The sequence below is a fragment of the Bos indicus x Bos taurus genome, chromosome 8 (assembly GCF_003369695.1).
Source record: "Bos indicus x Bos taurus breed Angus x Brahman F1 hybrid chromosome 8, Bos_hybrid_MaternalHap_v2.0, whole genome shotgun sequence".
In the NCBI taxonomy this organism is placed as follows: domain Eukaryota; kingdom Metazoa; phylum Chordata; class Mammalia; order Artiodactyla; family Bovidae; genus Bos; species Bos indicus x Bos taurus.
Window position 1 is genome coordinate 8,534,563 of NC_040083.1, and position 12,880 is coordinate 8,547,442.

Consider the following 12,880-nt stretch of genomic DNA (forward strand, 5'->3'; position numbering starts at 1 on the left):
TGCACCACCCTGGGCACCTTGGGGAAACCCGTGAGATAGGCTTAGCCTTTATCTCTCTTTCGTTGAAAGGACTTGGGCTGGGATGCACTGGGTTTTTAAGGCTCCCTGAGTTCACAATAGCCCTGGTCCCACCCACAGGGCATCCATCCTAAGAGGTCCATGCCAATGTCACTGGCTAGGAAACTCCTGGAAAATACCCCGCACCCCACACTCAGCCAGAAAGGGGTGTGGAGCACGGACACTAACATCAGGAGGCTGCCGCCCAGAGCGTGGAAACGCACATCAGGAAACCTCCGACTTCATTTCCCCTCCTTCGAACGAGGGACTTCTCTCGGTGATCTGCATGGCTCCTCCACGACCACATCTGGAGGGTTTGGTGAGCCTCGTGAGACCCCAGAGTTTGGGGATCCTGGCTGGACACACACTCAGCCCTGACCTGCCTCTCTGTCCCCCACCCTAGAAAGCCTTCCAGGATTAGCCCTTCTCCGTGTCCACAGCTCCTGGCCCCTGCAGGCCTCTCTCCTCTGTCCTAGATGGGGCCACCACAGTCTCTCACTGGGCTGCTTGCCTCTGCTGTTGTCTCCCCCTGCTCCACTTTCCACACAGTGGTTCCTGGGATGGGATCTTGTCACTCCAGCTCATGGCCCTTCAATGGCTTCTCATGGCTGCTTCAGGGCCCCCCAGGGGTCCAAAAAGACAGGCCCACCTGGATGCTCCCCCGTCCAGCCTCCCACTCAACTTCATCTCTCACCTGCCCCTGCTTCCATCACGGCCCTGCCTCTAACACAGCTCTCTCTCTTTTTTCCTCTTTTTAAAACAATCTTTATTTTATATTAGAACATAACTGATTAACAATGCTGCGTTAACTTCAGGTGTACAGCAAAGTGATTCAGTTGTACGTATCCATGTATCTATTCCTATTCAAATTCTTGTCCCATTTAGGCTATTACAGAATATTGAGCAGAGTTCCCTGTGCTATACAGTAAGTCCTTGATCGTTATATATCTTAAATATAGTATATGTAATGTGTATATATCAATCCCAAACTCCCAATCTATCTCCCCCAACCCTTCTCCCCTAGTATTCATAAGATCATTCTCTAAGTCTGTGAGTCTGCTTTTGTTTTGTAAGTAAGTTCATTTGTATCATTTTTTTTAGATTCCACATGTAAGTGGTATCATGACATTTGTCTTTCTCTGACTTCCTTATTTCACTTAGTATGGGAATCTCCAGTTCTATCCATGTTGCTGCAAAGAGCATTATTTCATTCTTGTTAATGGCTGAGTAGTATCCCATCGTATGTATGTACCACATCTTTATCCATTTGTCTGTCTGTTCACCTACTCAACTTCATCTCTCACCTGCGCCCACCTTTACCGTGGCCCTGCCTCCATCACAGCTCTGTTTATAGTGACGTTGTCCTCTCTTCACTTCCTTGTCTCTCCCCCAAGATGGGCAGTCAGCAAACATTTTCTATAGCACATGCTTTAGGACTGTGGGCCATATGGTCTCTGTAACGGCTACTCATCTCTGCCTTGTAGCACAAAGCAGCTGTGGACAATATGAACACACATGGGCAGCAGCCTGCATTCAGCCCTTGGAGTCTAGTTTCAGCCCGTTCTGTGAATGGCCTGTCTCATGGACTCCTGGGTCCCCAGCGCACAGACGGGCAGTGTGTGTGTGTGTGTGTGTGTGTGTGTGTTGCCCAGTTGTGTCTCTTTGAGATCCCCTGCACTGTAGCTAGCCAGCCTCCTCTGTCCATGGGATTCTCCAGGCAAGAATACTGGAACCAGTTGCCATTTCCTACCCCAAAGGGATCTTCCCAACCCAGGGAGCGAACCCAAGTCTCTTACATCACTTGCTTTGGCAGGTGGATTCTTTACTACTGAGCCACAATGAAAGCCCCTTGCCTGACGATGTAGATCATTCATGAAAGTTTTGAATGGATATATGACCCGGAGGGCTGTGTGGAGGGGACAGTGAGGAAAAACTCGTTTTTCTGAGGATCCAAGTCTTACACTCTGGCACAGTAAGAAGGCTCGGGCAGTGGGGTTCTGCTCTATGCTGCCAAATCAGGGCTTCTGCCTCCAACATCACCCTGCCTAACATCTCAGCAGAAGGAGCCCCCAGGCTTTGCAGATTACCAGGGGAATTGTAGGGCAAGATTCCTGGCTCCCTAGGGCAGAGGGAAGAGAGGACCCCAAAGTGACCCATCCACAGAGCAAGGGGAACCACTCGTCAGTTCCCAGTCCTGAGAGGACCCCCAGGGGCCAGGCTCCCTCAAGAATATCTATTGGCTACGGCTGCTCTGAGCCCGGAGCCCCACCTCTGAGGGCCAATCCAGTGGCTCTGGAAAGCTCCCACCAGTTGTTAGGCAAAGAGCCTCTTCTTCATTCTCACCCCTGAAGTCTGTATCTTCTGCTCCCCTAGACTTCTGGGAGATCCCAAACCTGTGCAAGCATTCCTCATTTGGAGGAAGAAAGAAATTTCTTCCCAAACTTTGATGAACTTTTTGTCTGAAGTCACTCTGCCATCTGGTGGCTGTATCTGGGGATTGCAGTCGCATCTGGGCCAATCCCACTAAGTCTGCTGGCTGTATTCCTATACCTCTGAAGCCCTCCCCTAGAATAACCTAATGAGTCCTATTCATTCTGCAAAACTCTGAACCTAGCCTAGAACCTAGGCTTTCTGAGTGTTTCCAGTTCTGTTCACAGCTCTATCCCTGGGTTAGAACAGGCTGGCACATAACGTCTCCCGGGAAGTGTTTGAAGAATGAATGAGCAACAATAACGCACATCAGATTGTGATGACTTTCTTCCTCTGAGCACACAATTTCTGTTTGTTGACAGTATTTCATTGCGTGCCATCCTTTACATGGCTTTATGTGTGTAACTATCATAGTCCCTCCTGGATTATAAATTCTGGAGATGGTGTTTTCATTTTCTAACTGAAGTAGAAATTCAGTGAATACATTTAAAGAATTATGAATACTATAGTATTGAGTGCTGTGTGCTGTGCTAAGTCACTTCGGTTGTGTATGACTCTTTGCAACCCTATGGATCATAGCCCACCAGGTTCCTCTGCTTATGGCATTCTCCAGGCATGAGTACTGGAGTGGGTTGCCATGCCCCCAGGGCATCTTTTCCAGTCCAGGGATTGAACCCATGTCTGTTGCATCTCCTGCATTGGCAGGCAGGTTCTTTACCACTAGCGTCACCTGGGGAGCCCCAACTATAGTATTTCTCTCATCGGTAGCAATTCATTGCATGTATAATCTGCTTTATTACTTCTATTAGATTCTACATTTGATCTTCTCAACAATTCTATGAAAGACTAGGGCAGAAACTATGAATCCTATTTTTATATAAGGAAACTGGGTCTCAGTAAGCTTAAGTGACTTGCAGAAGACCACACAACTCCTAAGTGGATGTGCTGGGACTTCTGACTCCAGACTGAGCGTACTGTTCTCTGCTTCTGTTGATTTGGGTCCCGATGGGAAGAGTGTCACCTGGTGCGGTCATAGAGGGAAGGTGACATTTTAGTGTGGGCAGAGGGGATCTGTGCAAAGAGCCTGTGGTCTGTAGAAAAGTCATTCCTCCAGCATTCCTCACTCCTGCTGTGCTAATCTGTCAGGAGGACAGAACAAAGTCCCATAGAGCCGGGGCTTCAACAACAGAAGTTCATGTTCTCCGAGCTCTGGAGGCTGGATGTCCGAGGTCAAGGTGTCAGCAGGTTAGGTTTCTCCTGAGGCCTCTCTCTTTGGCGTGCAGACAACTAGCTTCTCCCTGGGTCCTCACAGGGTTGTCTCTCTGTGTCTGTGTCCCCATCCTCTCTTCTCACAAGGACACCAGTCACAGCAGATCAGGGTCCGCTCCAGTGACCTCCTGTGACCTTAATCACCTCTCGAAAGGCTCTGTCTCTTACTACAGTCACATTCTGATGTCCTGGGGGCTAGAACCTCAGCATACGAATGTTGGGGGACACAGTTCAGCTCCCATCCTTGCCCCCTAGCAGGCACTCGTCGGCTTCTTTCTCCATGGGCTTGTGTTCTCCTTAGAGACACTCTGGATGCTATTCTGCCTCTTCAGATTTGCCAGAGATAAGGCTGCCTCCTGGAAGGGCAAGGTCTCAGGCTGTAAGTGACTAAGAGGGCAGAAAACCCCCAGAGACCCCTACAGACCTCTGCAGGCAGAGTAGCTCCATATACCATAACCACTTTGGCAACAAACTGAAAGCCCCTAGCAAGTAGCAGAGGACTTCCTGTCTGAGAGGAATGGCTTCAAACCAACACCTGTGAGAATTTTCTGGGCACATGGATGGAGCAGACCAGCACCCAGAGATCAATTTCAGACACTTAGAGACTCTCCAAATTTGCCCAAATTAACCTGCCACCTGAAATGCGTTCAGCTCATTTTGGGGTAAGTCTCTTCATGGCCCTGGTGCCCGAGTTTCTTAACCTGGAAAATGAAGCACAGGGACTAGATTCAATCATAAGACTTGAAAGGAGAGTTTGGGAGCCACGACTCACACCTACCAGTTGTGTGACCACGCTCAAGTTGCTTTAACCTCTCTGCAACTTTGTCCTCTTCTCATAAATACAATGGAGGATCAGGGAAGCTCTAATTCAGTGCCAGTTCTGAAATCATCTACTTAAAAAAAATCAAGCAATTATAAAATTACAGAAAAATAGAAAGTACAATTATATAAGAAAGCCTTTTCCTTCCTGCTCATTGGAGTGTAAGTTGCTGACCTGATTTTCTATCCATGTGTATGTGTCTACAAACAAGGACACTCTCCTCGACAACCAGGAGATGCATGCTGATATATCCATCCTTGGAATCCTCAGACCTCACTGAGGCTTTACCAACTGGCCTGATAATGTCTTTCAGAGCCAAAGGATCCATTTAGAATGACGCGCTATCCTGAATTGTCACTTCCTTTTGGTCTTCTTTTCCTGGGACAATTCCTCCATTTTTCTTTGATTTCCACAGCCTCAGTACTTCTGTAGATTTTGTTCCAGCTATTCTGTAGAATGTTCCTGGATGCCAGGCCCCCTGGCCAGGGACCCCTGGCTTGGACCCTGACTTCCTGTGTCACCTGTCCTGCCATACGGACATGCTGCCACCCCAGCCAGGCTCGGACCACCCTCCGCACCCCATGTGGGCTCCTACACCCCTCACCCAGCCCCCTTTCCCATGGGCCCTGCTGTCCCCACGCAGTCCTGAGACCCTCCTGTCCTTGAACTGAAGGCACAGCAGCGCTCTGCGCCACATCAGGGGTTTGGGGCTGAATTGCTCAGAACGAAACGGAAGAGAGGGGAAGTGCGGAGCTTGAGGCTTTAGTTGTGAGTCCATCCCAGAGTGGGGGTCGGTAGGAGCAACAGAAGGACCAACAGGGCCCGGGACTGAGGGAGGGACAGTCATGTGTCAAGAAAAGAAAAAGAAGGCAGTTGAGGACACTGAAGTCGGCTTTGCACACACATTCTATGGTTCTGGAAGAGCTGGTGGGGCCCCCCTTGGGGTCCACAAAGAGGCCCCACAGCAGCAGGAGGGGGATGGCTCTCACCCTGGAAGGCATCTCTCCTGGGAATGTGTTCTGCGTGACAAGATGTTGCCGATTGTAGAAGTATACTTAGGAGATGTGACAGGGAGCTAGGATATGCAGCTTACAGAAGCCAGGACTCCCTAAAGTCAGAAGAGTGGTCTTTGAGGGTGCCCACAACAGTCTGGGTGGCCCCCCAGGAGCCGCACCCAGTGCTGGGGTGAGACCCATGGGGAGTCAATGCAGCTCAGCCTGAGACCTTGTTCTCCAGGTCAAAGCTGTACATAGCTGAGGAGGCCTTCCTGTGGGGGGTGAATTCCCCGTCATGGGTGGCATTCAAGTTGAACAATACAGAGAACTTCAAGGAAACTCAAGTCCAGGCCAGGGAGGGGTGGGAGAAGGAGTGAGCACTCACCAAGCCCCCCCCAGCCCAGCCTGAGGTCTTGGCACTTAGCTTTGCCCCGTACAGGAGTTGGGTTTTCCTGAGTGTTGCCCACACCTGGCTTTGCATCACTCCCTCTGCGTCATCATGGCCTCGCATTGGCCTTGGCAGTGCTCGTGACAATCCCCCTGTCTCACAGACCAGGAACCTGGGGCAGAGGTGCTCATGTTCCTGGGGCTAAGCCCTGAGTCTCGGTCAGGGTAATTCTGGACCTGACCCTCCACGGCCATCAAGGCCAGCTCAGGACAGAGAACCCAGGCCTGCCTGCCTCCCTGGTGTGGGTGACACCAATCGGACTCTTCTCTTCCCACCCCAGAGGACCTTTCCCCTCCTCGACTGTGCCGGCAGCTGCTCACCCAGCACCTGAGTCCCTGGGTGATCCGGGGACAGCACTTTGGAAGGATGCTGCATACTTCCTGCACTTGAGCAGAGGCGCCAGGGACCAAAGACGGAAAACGGCCTCTTCCTGGGCCTGTTCTGATGTAAAACTGCAGAACTCAGAATTAAATAGCGGCTTTGCAGCACAGAGCAATGGTGCCCAATTAAGCTATTCTGGGGCCTGAGGGCACTTTGGCATTTTGTGAGTTTTTATTGCTCAAGACAATGAATAATACATAAGTCTGTAGAGTCTCAATTCAAATGATGACTCATGCATCACATTTCAATCTAACCCATATTTTAATGTGATCCTCCTAGACTTTAGAAAGTCAGGGGCCCCCTACTTCTTTTCTTTAAATTGTTTAAAATTTTATGTATTTATTTTTGGCTGCACTGGGTCTTCGTTGCTTTGCGTGGGCTTTCTCTAGTTGTGGCCAGTGGGCTTCTCATTGCAGTGGCCCTTTGAATTGAATTGAATTGAAAGTTGCTCAGCTGTGTCTGGAGAAGGCAATGGCACTCCACTCCAGTACTCTTGCCTGGAAAATCCCATGGACGGAGGAGCCTGGTAGGCTGCAGTCCATGAGGTCGCTAAGAGTCAGACATGACTGAGCGACTTCCCTTTCACTTTTCACTTTCATGCATTAGAGAAGGAAATGGCAACCCACTCCAGTGTTCTTGCCTGGAGAATGCCAGGGACAGAGGAGCCTGGTAGGAGGCCGTCTATGGGGTTGCACAGAGTCGGACACGACTGAAGTGACTTAGCAGCAGCAGCAGCAGCTGTGTCCAATTCTTTGCAACCCCATGGACTATGCAGTCTATGGAATTCTCCAGGCCAGAATACTGGAGTGGATTGCCATTTCCTTCTCCAAGGGATTTTCCCAACCCAGGGATTGAATCCGGGTCTCTTGCATTGCAGGCAGATTCTTTACCAGCTGAGCCACAAGGGAAGCCCTTTACCTCTCAGTAATTCAAGTCTGGATCTTTCGGGGAAATACTGCTCCAAGAGTGGAACACGGACCACCGTTGGTCAGCAAACAACTCGTTCCTGACCCAGGACAAGGTCAGAAATGGAGAGGAAATGTTTAGAAACCTTCAGAACTGTTTAACAGGGTGATTTTATGTGAGTTGCATCTAATACGAATAATACAAGTTTGAACTTGTATACGTTCATTTTGTGGTTCATTTTTCTAGTGATCAAATTGTCTTATATTGTATGTAAGTATTGGTTTGCAAGAAGTTAGAAATTTAAAACAAGAGCCCACAAGCTCTGTCCTTCCCCACAGATGGTCTGAGACTTGTATGTAGGTCCAAGGCCACAGCCCTTCCTGCTCCTCACTGCAGCCGTGTCTACCGAGCACAGAGATTAAGTCCACACAGGGCGCTTCATTCACTGCAGGGCTCTCCGTGCCTGCTGGGCTTCGGCTGTGTGACCCTTAGTGGGTGACCACGGCTGACCTCTGGGCCCATGGTGTCCCTCCCCGAGACTTGAGTGCCAGCGACCGAATCAGGCTGTCGGAACTCAAAACCTGACTTTGCCATGAAGCTGTTGGGGGACCTTGGGCAACTCACCTTCCTCTGTGGGTATCAGGTTTTCCATCTTTTTAACAGCCCTTCCGGTTCTCTCATTATGGGACGTCAACCCTGGGAATCACTGAGATACTCATTTCACAGCAGTGAAGTCAAAGACAGATTTCTAATTTAGCTTTCATAGCATGTGGAAGGCAATTGTTTTTTCAAATTTTCACTGGCGTAGAGTTGCTTTACAATCTTGCGTTAGTTTCTGCTGTACAGCAGAGTGAATCAGCTCCACATACATTCCCTTCTCTTCTGGACTTCCTTCCCATTTAGGTCACCACAGAGCACTGAGTGGAGTTCCCTGTGCTTTACAGTAGGTTCTCATTAGTAATTTATTTTATGTGTAGTATCGAAAGTGTGCCAATGTCAGTCCCAATCTCCCAGTTCCTCCCACTTCCCCTTTCCCTGTTGCTATCCACACGCTTGTTTTCTATGCCTGTGTTGCTATGTTCATCTGTACTGTTTTTCTTTTTTTTCTCTTTTTATTTTTTAAATTATGAAAGTATGCTAATACATTTTACAGGAAGCTTGAAAAATGTAGAACAAAGTTACATGTAGTTTAGTTGCTTGTTACATGTAATTTGGTTGCTCAGTCGTGTCCAACGCTTTGTGACCCCATGGACTGTAGCCCGCCAGGCTCCTCTGTCCATGGGGATTCTTCAGGGAAGAGTACTGGAGTGGGTTGCCATGCCCTCCAGGGGATCTTCCCAACCCAGGTCTCCCACGTTGCAGGCAGATTCTTTACCATCTGAGCCACCAGGGAAGCGCAAGAATACTGGAGAGGGTAGCCTATCCCTTCTCCAGTGGGTCTTCCCAACCCAGGAATTGAACCGGGGTCTCCTGCATTGCAGGCAGATCCTTTACCAGCTGAGCAACCAGGGAAAGCCAGTTTCACTATATATTACAATCATTTTTTAAGAAGATAAATTAAGATTTTTAGTTGGAATTTCAATATTAAATTCTCAAAAATTAATAGAATGAATATTTAGAAAAGTAGAAGGACATAGTAGACCTGAAAAGCACCATGAACCAATTCAACATAATTAAGATTTGTTGTACCGTTTTCTAGATTCCACATTTATGTTCTTACCAGCACTATTTACAATAGGCAGGGAAGAGAAGAAGGTGGGGAAGGGCTTTTGCCCTTGGGAGAGGCAGGAGGGGGATAGGGAGGAAGACCAGGCAGGGTGGGAATTGGAAGATCAAGAGAGATGAAGCTGAGCAGCTGCTGTGAAATGTGCATTTGGGGAAAGAGGGCTGCTACCAGATAATTTGTGTCAAGTGTGGCTGTGAATCCAGTGTTCTCTCTTCTTCTCCCCTTCAAGAAAACTTCCAGTGAAGACCTCCGACGTACCTCAAAGTTTCTGGAGTGAAATCTGTATTTATTCTGAATGCAGCAGTGGCTGAGGCTGGCCCCAAGACCGCCCTGTTTTGTCGGGCTGCACAAAGCTTTGATGGTCAGTCGCTCAGAAAGCTTGTCGGTCTTATTCTTTGTTTAGCAAGGGCCAGCCCTTCCTGTGTTCTCACCATCTCACGATCGTTGAATGTCATTGTTAAAAGCCTGTCGTCCTGTATCGTGTAGTGGGCTTGGGATGGGTGGAGGGGACCAGGTACCTCTAAAGGCGGCATGAGGCAACGGTCCCCAGGTCAGACCCCTGCCGTCTCCATAGTCATCTTTTCCGCGGGACCACACGCCCTTTCTTAGGTAGATCATCCTGTCCTCTCATGGTCTGCAGGTTCGTGTCCATCCCCAGTACTCTACGCACCCCAGCCACGCAAGCGGAGCATATCCATTGCTAGTCTTGCTCTCAGAGATGACTGCAGACTGCAAACAACGTTAAGCACAGGGCCTCCCTGAATCCCGGAGGAACTGTAGAATGTTGCAGACTCAGAGAACGGACTGAACTTGCGGACGCAGTGAGGGGAAGGAGAAGGTGGGATGAACTGAGAGAGCAGCATTGACAGACGCAGTGAGGGGAAGGAGAAGGTGGGATGAACTGAGAGAGCAGCATTGACAGACGCAGTGAGGGGAAGGAGAAGGTGGGATGAACTGAGAGAGCAGCATTGACAGCCATACATTGCCTCTTCTAAAGTGAAAGTGAAAGTTGCTCAGTGGTGTCCAACTCTTTGCGACCCCATTGACTACACTGTCCAGTATAATCAATGGAGTGGGTGTTGCCTTCTCTAGGGGATCTTCCCAACCCAGGGATCGAACCCAGGTCTCCCGCATTGCAGGTGGGTTCTTTACCAGCTGAGCCCCCCGGAAGCCCTGCCATGTGTAAAATATTTAGATAATGGGAAGCTGCTGTATAGTACAGGGAGCTCAGTTCGGTGCTTTGTGATGACCTAGAGGGGTGAGAGGGAGGCTGGAGAGGGAGGGGACACATGTATACACATAGCTGATTCAGGTTATTGTACAGCAGAAACCAACACACCACTGTAAAGCAACTATACACTGACTAAAAAAAAAGGTTAGCAACATGGAACACTGGGCTTCCCTTTAGTGAGATTTGCCCCTCTGTCATTTCCTGTCCATTGCTGGCTTCCCTACCCCAGTGCAAGCTCCAAAGAGGCATTGACCATGTCTACCTTGATCAGAGTGATATGCCTAGACCTAGGGGCATGTGGGTGCCTAACACTGTGTGTTGACTGAGTGGTTTATCGACTGATGGCTTCCATGTTCCCGGTGGAAGAACCACAATCTGGAGAGGAAGCAGGAGCCTCCTTCACTGCCCTATTGCTCTTTCAGGATCCAGGATAAAGAGCTGACATACTGCCTTGACATTCTTTGCAAACGTGAAATCATGGGTTTTTACTCTCTAACCTTCTCTAGAAATCCCTTTGACCAAGGAGGACACAGGATTTGAACCAGCTGGATCCAATTCCTCAAAGAGTGAGGGATACCTGAACCCAGGTATCAGACCCGTGGGTCCATGTCCTTGTCTTGGACAGTGTCCAGAGGCAGGGTGGATCTTAGTTCTGCAACCAGGGATGGAACCCACACTCTCTGCATTGGAAGTGCAGAGTCTTGGCCACTGGATCACTAGGGAAGTCCCCTGAGGGGGATCTTAATACATGCTGCTGTTAAGTCACTTCAGTCGTGTCCGACTCTGTGGGACCCCAGAGACGGCAGCCCACCAGGCTCCCCCGTCCCTGGGATTCTCCAGGCAAGAACACTGGAGTGGGTTGCCATTTCCTTCTCCAGTGCATGAAAGTGAAAAGTGAAAGTGAAGTCGCTCAGTCGTGTCCGACCCTCAGCGACCCCATGGACCGCAACCTACCAGGCTTCTCCATCCATGGGATTTTCCAGGCAAGAGTACTGGAGTGGGGTGCCATTGCCTTCTCCTCTTAATACATAGAAGAGTATTTAAAAGTGTGGTTGGCATATAGGAGTTATTCTGCACACGGCAGACTTTAGTAACAAGCAGAGCTGCACAGTGTGTTTTCTGCCTGCTCAGAGTTGCTCAGCTGGGAGCCAGAAGGCTGTGGACTCTGAGCATTCCTGACTTCTGCAGCAAGGGAGCAGTGGAATTAGAACCCATGCCATGGTGGAGTGAGGGGCTCCTGGGGTGCCCTGGGGGCTCTAGCACGCCTCCCCCTAATGCTGGCTCTTAGCCCTCTTCACTTTCAATGAACACCTTTTCTTCACTGAGCCTCAACTTCCTCATCTGAGCAGTGGAAGTGGTCCTCTCTGCCCTTTCACGTCCACAGGCAAAAGGGTTGGGGGAGAAGGTGCTTTTCAACAGGAAGAATAAAAGGTTCAGGCTTCCCAGGTGGCTCAGTGTTAAAGAATCTACCTGCCAATGCAGGAGACACAGGTTTGATCCCTGGGTGGGGAAGATCCCCTGGAGAAGGAAATGGCAACCCACTCCAGTATTCTTGCCTGGAGAATCACATGGACAGAGGAGCCTGGTGGGCTACAGTCCATGGGGTTGCAAAGGGTCGAACATGACACTGAGTGGACACTTTCCAAACAAGTGAGTTGTGTGTGTGTGTGTGTGTGGCAGGGAGGGGTGTGGGAGGTGGGAGAGGAGGCCAGAAGAGTTTTGAGTTGGAAATGCTCCTCCTGCAAGAAACTGCAGAGAATCTGTTTCTCAGGAAACCAGGCGACCTCGAGGGGAGGCCAGCCGTCCAGTTCGTGGGCTCCATCTGCGCTCACAGCGGGCGATGCCAGGGGCGGTGGCAGAGTGCCCGGGCCAGCGACACCAACACCCGGGCAGCCAGGAAGAGAGGCTGACATCTGTGTGGGGGCGGAAGCGGATGTGGCATTTTTAGTTGGAAAACAATATGCATTTGTCAGGGTTTGCTCTTTCTTTTCTAAATACAGAACATTTGGGGAGAGGACCAGAGGGAGGAATACTGATTTCCCCTCCAGGAGGAGATGATGGACAGCAGAGATGGCAGGAAACATGGCTCCTTCGCCCCCCACAGCCCTGCCATCCCACCCCTCACCACCCCACCTCCTTCTCCACCCACCTGCCCTGCTCTGCCTGTCACTCTCTCCCTCTCCTCCCTCGCGTCCAAAATGAAGTTGTTGCCCAGGTTAGGGTGAAAAGGGCTTTCCAGGTGGCTCAGTTGGTAAAGAATCCACCTGCTGAGGGTGAGGGTTCGATCCCTGAGTCTGGACGATCCCCCAGAAGAGGAAATCAGCAACCCACTCCGGTATTTTGCCTCTCAAGATAAGACTGAACAGCTCGGTGCTGCCTTTTGTGCCTCTTCCCTCTGGCTTTGGGCCCTATTGGGTGCCCTGGGCTCCGACTCAAGATACAATAGAAAAGCTTTGAAGGGAATCTTGGGCTTTTTCCGGACATACAGCATGGCTGATACTTCTGCAGAAAGAGGCTGCGAGAGAAAACACTTGCCAGATCTCCCTTGTCCCACTCTAACCCTGCTCCTCCAGTGGTCTGAAGGCAACGGTCTCTGGACGTCATTCCTTCAGGCGCT